This window comes from Saimiri boliviensis, chromosome 13 (genome assembly GCF_048565385.1).
Source record: "Saimiri boliviensis isolate mSaiBol1 chromosome 13, mSaiBol1.pri, whole genome shotgun sequence".
Lineage (NCBI taxonomy): Eukaryota > Metazoa > Chordata > Mammalia > Primates > Cebidae > Saimiri > Saimiri boliviensis.
The window spans coordinates 23,022,588-23,030,650 of record NC_133461.1 but is presented as its reverse complement, the minus strand read 5'-3'; the positions used below and the strand labels follow the sequence as shown (position 1 = coordinate 23,030,650).

The 8,063-nt window shown below is 40.0% G+C and overlaps 1 pseudogene; it reads right to left on the bottom strand.

The window, feature by feature from the left end:
* Window positions 1-6,984: 6,984 nt before the first annotated feature.
* On the bottom strand, window positions 6,985-7,722 carry LOC101053297 (small ribosomal subunit protein eS6-like; annotated as a pseudogene).
* Window positions 7,723-8,063: the final 341 nt, after the last annotated feature.

Below are 8,063 nucleotides of genomic sequence, written 5' to 3'. Positions count from 1 at the left end.
GCTGGATGTAAGATATTAAACTCCTTGGCTTTTTCCTTACCAAGCATTAGTTAGCACATAGCAAATTCACAGACAAATTTTAGTCTTCATTAAAAGTGACTGTCCTGCATGTTATATTTTAAGATTGAATTTATTGAATTAATTAAGTTGGCTCATTTTTCTTGTTTTGACCCTGTGGTCATTAGAGGTTATTATTAGTTCTACATACCAGAGAATATTTCTTTGTCTGTTTTGTGGTCAGATCTGTTAACAGAACCAAACCAGTAGTTACTGCTTAGATTCTGGAGTCAGAAGGCCTAGGGTTGAATCACAGCTCCGACATATTCTAGCTTTGTGATTTTGTGTAAAGGACAGTGTTTTTTTTTTTTTTTTAAACCTCAGTTCCTAGAGCTATAAAATTGGCACAACATATAACAGTATTTACCCTAAAAGATGGTGGTTGTGGGAAAGGCTGAAAAATGAAGGCTATTTTCTTGTCTATTGGTAACTTTCAGGGTAATCTTTAGCATTTTCAAATTCATTGGTCAGGAATCATAGTCCATGAGCTATACAGAGTAGTCCAGAAGGCAGGATACTGCAATGCTAAGGAGAGCAGCCTCTGAAATCAGAATGCCTGGATTCCTCCTGAATCTGCCAACTCCTAGCTTTGTGACCTTGAGGAAGTTCTTATTTCTCTTGGGTTTCCTTTTTCTTCTGTGTAAAATGGGGATAATCATTATTCTATGAGAAGATAACTGAGATAATTAAAAATATAAGTCATGTAAATCATTTAGAATTGCATTGTTCAATATGGAACCACTGGCCACATGTGACTATTGAGTATTTGAACTGTGGCCAGTTCAAATGGGATGTGCTGTATGTGTAAATGACATACCAGATTTAGAATACTGAAAAAAGGATGTAACATACCTCATTAATAATATTTTTATTGATTACATATCACAAAGATAATGTTTTGGATAGACTGCCTTAAGGAAAATGAACATGAAAATGAGCATTAAATGAACATGAAAATTAAATTTACTTCTTTCTTTTTTCAAAAATATATGTGGCTACTAGTAAATTTGACATTCTCTATGTGGCCTACCATTAATGACTTGCATTATATTTCTTTTGGACAGCTCCAATCTAGCATATGGCAAACATTTGAAACTGATCAGCTATTGTTTTAGGGTACTTCTTCCAGGTAAAGAAACAATTCTTGTTTTACATACTTGTTTGTGGTCTGATTTTCACTCTGATCCCATAGAAAAAAATTCACCTCGACTACTGTCTCAGCTGTAGTAGAGGTGAGAGTTTGATTTGGATTTGGGGGAAGGACTGTTCTGAATTTTGTTCACTGATAGAAATGCTTTTGATGTGATCAAATCAAGGTTTTTCTCCAACAGTGGACTGAGTAATGATTGCAAACTAATTACAGCATGCATATTGCACTTTGCTTTGCAGTAACAGCTTTCTACCAGCTGTTTCCTTTAGCAGTTGTTCATTTCAAGTAGGTACCAATGCTGTTGTAAGTGTGGGCTGCCAGAAAGCAGTTTCAATTCTTTGCTTCGAATTGAAATCTGTATTTTTTTTTTTACATATTTTTTTCTTAAGGGCCCTTCAAAATCTACATAACTCTAAGGCTAATTTCATAGCACCCTTTCTGGTCTCTTTTTCAGAAAAAAAAAAAATCTTTTGAAGATTATACACAGAATGGTACAAAATCTCAAGTTTAATTAAGCTTTAGCAAAAATATCCTTTAACCACTACATTTGTTTCTCGCTTTATTCCCTCATAGCCTGCAACGCTTCTGAAGTATACTTTCAAGTAGAGATTCAATAGAGCCATTTAGAGTAGTCGTTACTGTAGATTAAATAACTGTTCCCATCTGGCTCATGAAATATATAATCTGTATTCCTCTCTGGATAATAAATACAGTAAGTAACTACTTACCATCCCTGAGACCATTACTTTTGTCTGTTCCGGTGGGTTTTTCTTTGTTATCTATCAATGAGGGTCTTTTCATTAACACTTTCCTTACAAAGAAATATTCCCTATGGGCTTCTTTCTACAGAGAAAAGCATTATTCTGGTTACTCAGACCCCAGCAGGCTTTAGAGGTCTAATGGTGATGAGTAATGATTGTTATTTATTGAGCACCTACTGTGTGGCAGGCACAAAAACATAAGGACAATGCTAAATGATTTGTACACATCATCTCATGCAAATCTTTAAAAAAACTATTTGTGGGGGCATTATTACACTTCTAGGGTCTAGGAAAGTGAGATACAGAATCCCAAAGCCTGTAAGTAGCTAAACTGAGATTCTAATCTAGATTTGCTTGATTCTGTATTAGTTTTTTCTCATACTTCTAGTAGGCATACACAAGACTGGGTAATTTATAAAGAAAAGAGGTTTAATGGAATCACCGTCCCGCACGGCTGAAGAGGCCTCACAATTAATGGAGAAGGAGAAGGAAGAACAAAGTCATATCTTACACGGTAGCAGGCAAGAGGGCATGTGCAGAGGAACTTTCCTTTAGAACCATCAGATCTCATGAGACTTATTCACTATCATGAAAACAGCATGAGAAAAACCCACCCCCATGATTCAATTACCTCCCACTGAATCCCTCCCACGACACACAGGGATTAACAATTCAAACTGAGATTTGGGTGGGGACACAGAGCCAAACCATATCAGACTCCAAGTCCCATGATCTTCACTTCTATGTCAGGGGCTACAAATGGGACTGAGCACCCTAGGTGCTGGATGATACGTGGGGGTATAGGAATAACACATGAGAACTTCTATTTATATATACGTTTTCTTATATTTTTGAAATTTCTATGCTTATATATGTTTTACAGTGTATAAGATTGAGCAGTACAACATCTAGTGTAAGAAATAGCTGCAAAAGTTTACAGATGTTGGGACTGCATTCTCTATTTTTTCTTTTCTGATAAGTTTTTTTAATCTCTGCAAAAAAAAAAAAGTCTCAATTTTACCCCAGCCTTGGAGGATCTAATGAGTATTGCACCATCCAAAGTTTTAACATATGAAATGTATGATGATAATAAATATGATCCAACATTTAAAACTTTTAAAGCTGATCTACAGCCTTTGTCCTTGTCTTTACTATAACTTAAACAAATATTCACATATAAGAGGGTATATTCCCTGGGGGTTACACATTTTTCCTGCTATTCTTAAGTAAATGGAGCTGTAGTAACTCCTAACCACTGCTGCCTGTTCTTACCACCTGTTCTCAGCTCACCTTGGACCTCTCCTTGCTTTACTGCTTACTTCTGCTTCCTGGAATGCGGAGATGAATAATTACCCATCTTGCAATGTTGCCACAACCATGCTGACCTCAACTAGGCAAAGAAAACTGTGGTACCTTTTATTGCCTTGGGCTCTAGGTATCTTCATGGAACTAACACAAGTTGGTTTTCTGTGCAACAGCCTTTACTAAAGGTTGGTGGCTGTGGAGAGAAGTAACTAAATAGGACTAGCTCCAGAAACCAAGGGAAAGGGACAAGCTTTTTGCCTCCTTGTCTTAAGAAACTCATAGTTTTCTTCTTTCTTGTCTACCTCCTCCTTCTTTTTTTGACTCAGAGATGGAGATATATATATATATATATATATATATATATATATATATATATACACACACACACACACACACATATATGAAGACATATCTATATCTATATAAAAGACATATATATGAAGAAAGACCTATATATAAAAACATATATATCTATATAAAACACACACACACACACACACACAGACACACACACATATATATATATAGAGAGAGAGAGAGGTCTTTCTTCAGTATCTCACAATGTAACCTTTCACTCCTCTTTAGGAAAATCTTATCTCTAGCCCACTAGCATGGTCTCACATCTTCCCACATCAGGATAATCCATGTGTATAATAATTCACAGCAGCAAAAGTCCACAGATGAGTCACCCAGTCTAGAATAGGGAATTGAACAGAACAGTCAGGGTGGGATTTACATTCCAACTGTGGTTCTTGAAAGCCTTTTCCATGAGCAGGAGGCAAAGATTTGTGCCTGCCCTTCGTCTAGTGTCAGTGTAGTCTCCTGTGGGGAATTCTTGGTGGGAACACACATGCTCATACACACTTCTCCAAAGGACAAACAGTAATTCTCTAAGATGGTAGAATTTAAATCCACACTAAAGAGGAGAATCATTATTTGAAATCATATTGCCTGAAAAAATTATGCTTGCCACAAGATAGACAATATTTTGTTTGTTTGTTTTTCTTTTCTTTTGTTTTCTTTTTTCTGAGATGGAGTCTTGCTCTGTTGCCAGGCTGGAGTGCAGTGGCACGATCTTGGCTCACTGCAAACTCCACCTCTCAGATTCAAGCAATTCTCCTGACTGGCCTTTCAAGAAGCTGGGATTACAAGCATGTGCCACCATGCCCAGCTAGTTTTTGTATTTTTAGTAGAAACAAGGCTTCACCATATTGGCCAGGATAGTCTCAATCTCTGGACCTTGTGATCCGCACTCTTTGGCCTCCCAAAGTGCTGGGATTACAGTTGTGATTCACTGTGCCCAGCCTACTTTGCGTTATTTTGCAGTCCTCATTTTCTCATATGCCACGCCCATTCTGTCACCTTCACTTTTTATCAAATTTAACAATCACTTTTTTTTGAGATGGAGTCTCATTCTGTTGCCAGGCTGGAGTGCAGTGGCGTGATCTCAGTTCACTACAACCTCTGCCTCCTGGTTTCAAGTGATTCTCCTGCCTCCACCTCTTGACTAGCTGGGACTGCAGGTGTGCCACCATGCCTGGCTAATTTTTGTGCTATTAGTGGCGACAGGGTTTCCAGGCTGGTCTCGAACTCCTGACCTCAGGTGATCCACCTGCCTTGGCTTCCCAAAGTACTGGGATTACAAGCATGAACCACTGCACCTGGCCACAATCACTTTTTTGATAACTAGTTTGAGTCAAGTACTGAGATACTGAGTTGATTTCAATAAACAGTGTTTATCCGTAAGTATCTTACACATTCAAGCAGATAGACGTATAAAAGTTGCTAAAACACAGTGTGATTTGTTGTGTACTTATATGCAAAAGGCTTGTGATTTGTTGTGTACTTATGTGAAAAATCTTGGCAAATACTGAAAAGGAGCAAGATATTTTTCTTGGGGGAGTAGAAAATTATGTATGGAAGAGAGAACAGTGACACCAAGGTTAAAAGAACATGGAAGATTTCACTGGCGACGGATGTAGGGCAGAGCACTTAAAGTAAATCTTGCTCCTTGCTTGTCTGTCTCACATTTAAAATATCCCATTTCTATCCATTTGTCCAAATTGGCCCATTTCAAGTAACATTTCTAAATTGGAGCTTTTTTTTTTTTAACCATGGTGGTTGATGCCTTTACCATTCATTTGAAAGTTTTCCTATTCTACCTAGACTTAGTTTTTTTTAAGCCACATAGCCATCACCTCTCCAAGAAATATTATATAGAAATGTGCATAATCACATATCTATTGACAAATGGCTCTCTCTAACACCCTAGCCTGGGGGGTTTGCGTATGGTAGACATTCAAACAGGTTTTGTTGATCACAGTAAAGCCAAAGTCTAGTTTGTGTAGAGAGCTGCATCTAGAGTTGAAGACCCTGAAGTTGATGTCATATTTGGGGAAAAATGCAAAATAAAAACCAAAGGGAGTAGCATAAAGCAAACCAACAAAAATATTCCCCATGCACATTTGACATAAGCCTCACTCTCAGGAATTTTGCAGGAATCACTGATTCTCATGTCTTTTGTTACATGACGTCCCTCCGTAAAGATAGAAGCTGCTGCTTCCTCCACCTCCCTAAAGAATTTGTCATGGAGTTTTGAGGGACAACCGGAAACAGAGGAAGGAGCGCTCATTTGCTAGGACTGCCATGACAAAGTATGACTGACTAGATGGCTTAAACAACAGAAATTCATTTTCTCACAGTTCTAGAAGCTAGAAGTCTGAATCAAGATGTTAGCAGAATTGGTTTCTTCTGGGGCCTATCTCCTTGGCCTTCAGATGGCCACCAGCTTTCTGTGCCCTCACATGGTCTTCCCTCTGTGCATGCTGGTGCCCTGATGTCTTTGTGTTATAGACACCAGTCATATTGTTTTAAGGCTCAAACAGCTTCATTTTAACTTAATTGCCTCTTTAAAGGCCTTATTTCTAAATACTGTCACATTCTGAGGTATCGGGGGTGAGACCTTTAACATATGAATTTGGTGGGACACAATTCAGTCCATAACAGGGACTAAGGGACCCACAGGACTACAAGATAAAAGCAGGGCAGTGACTAGAGCCCCTGAGGGATTGTAACAGGGACTGAATCAAGGCCACAACTGGAGACTCCTGGGGCTTACTGCAGTAATTGGGAACCAACAAAAGAGATCTAAGTACAATGTTAGTGTTCAAACCAGGAGAAGAGAGGGTCGCAAACTCCTTCTTATCTTGTAACAGGTGCAGGTCAATCAAAGTATTGCCAACACTTACCTGCTGGGTAAATAGATGGTGAGTCTGGGTGCTGGAGTACTTCTGACCTGGATAACATGCATGGAGTACAGAGAATATGAAGCCACTGCATCAGGAGTCGACAGCTTGGCAACCTAAGAAATGGGCAAAAACAGTAAGGCCACAGGGCAAAGAGGCAATGAGAGAGGCAAGGCTATTCATATGAAGGGTTAGCACCAGACCTGGCAGGCTGATCAAGCAGGTGGGGAGACAGAGGCAGGGTAGATTGCTCAGGCAGCAGCATGGAAGAGAGAGCTTTTCATGGGACACATGGGACCCGTCCTGCGGGTGCCCCGTGAGCCTGGAAAGCTGCTGAGCTGGTTCCAGGAGGTGGCAAGACTCAGGCACTGAGACCATGAAATGGAGCAGTCATCGCATTAACTGTTTTCAAAGATAGGTCTCTTTTTTTTGAGTCTGATCTTACTTATTTGTTACTCAAAAAGTCTTATTTCTGACTGGATTCAGACTTAGAAGTGGAAGCTCGCAGAGACGAAAGTCTGCGTCTCTTCGCAATTTGTTCCTGGCGCTTCTCTTTAGCCTCCGTCATTCTCTTGGCCAAAAGTTTAGCATATTCTGCGGCCTCTTCCTTGTTTTTTTGAGTCCGCTGCTTCTTCAGAGCGATACGCCGCCGTTTGTGCTGCAGGACACGTGGAGTAACCACGCTGAATCTTGGGTGCTTTAGTCCTCGGTTTCTTACCTTCTTTAAGGGCTTTCTTACAACATACTGGCGGACATCATTTTCCTTGGAGGGATTGAAAAGTTTGCCGATTCTGCTAGCTCTTTTGAGCCCCAGGCGACGAGACACGGTGGTATCAGTCCAGGAATATCCTTCTCTCCTTTTTTTTACAATAACCAAGTTGAGAACGCTCAGATTAGCAACCGCAATGCAACCACGAACTGATTTTCTCTTTCTCCAGTTCTCCTTGGTCTGTAACAGGAATGCCCCTTACTCAGTAGCAGGCCGACACGGCCATGAGTGAAGACACCTTGCTTCACGGGGAAACCTTGTTTGTGGTTCCCACCACTGATTCGGACCACATAACCCTTCCATTCTTCACCCAGAGCGTCAGCAGCAACTTCCGTCGCCATACGCTTCTCATGAAAAGTACGGAGTTTGCGTTCATCATCCACTTCAATGAGTTTCTGGCAGCCAGTGGCTGGGAAGGAGATGTTCAGCTTCATCTTGAAGCAGCTATATGCCTTCGAGGCGCCACGGAAAAGAGCGGTAGGTCTCCTTTTTAAGGCCAAGAAGTCAGGCTAGTGAGAAGATGGTGGAGATGAGAATAGTTTTGAGTTGGTGAAGATTACTGGGCAGGGTAGAATCTGAGAACTGGTATATAGTAGACATTTAAACAGGGTCTGTTAGTCACAGACTTGCATTTGGAGTAATGGTTGTCAATCTTGAGGATGCATCAGAATCACCTGGAGGACAAGTAAGATACAAGTTACTGGGCCTCACCCTTAGAGTTTCTAATTTACTAAGTTAGGAGCCAGGCCTAAAATTGCATTTTTAACAGGTTTTTA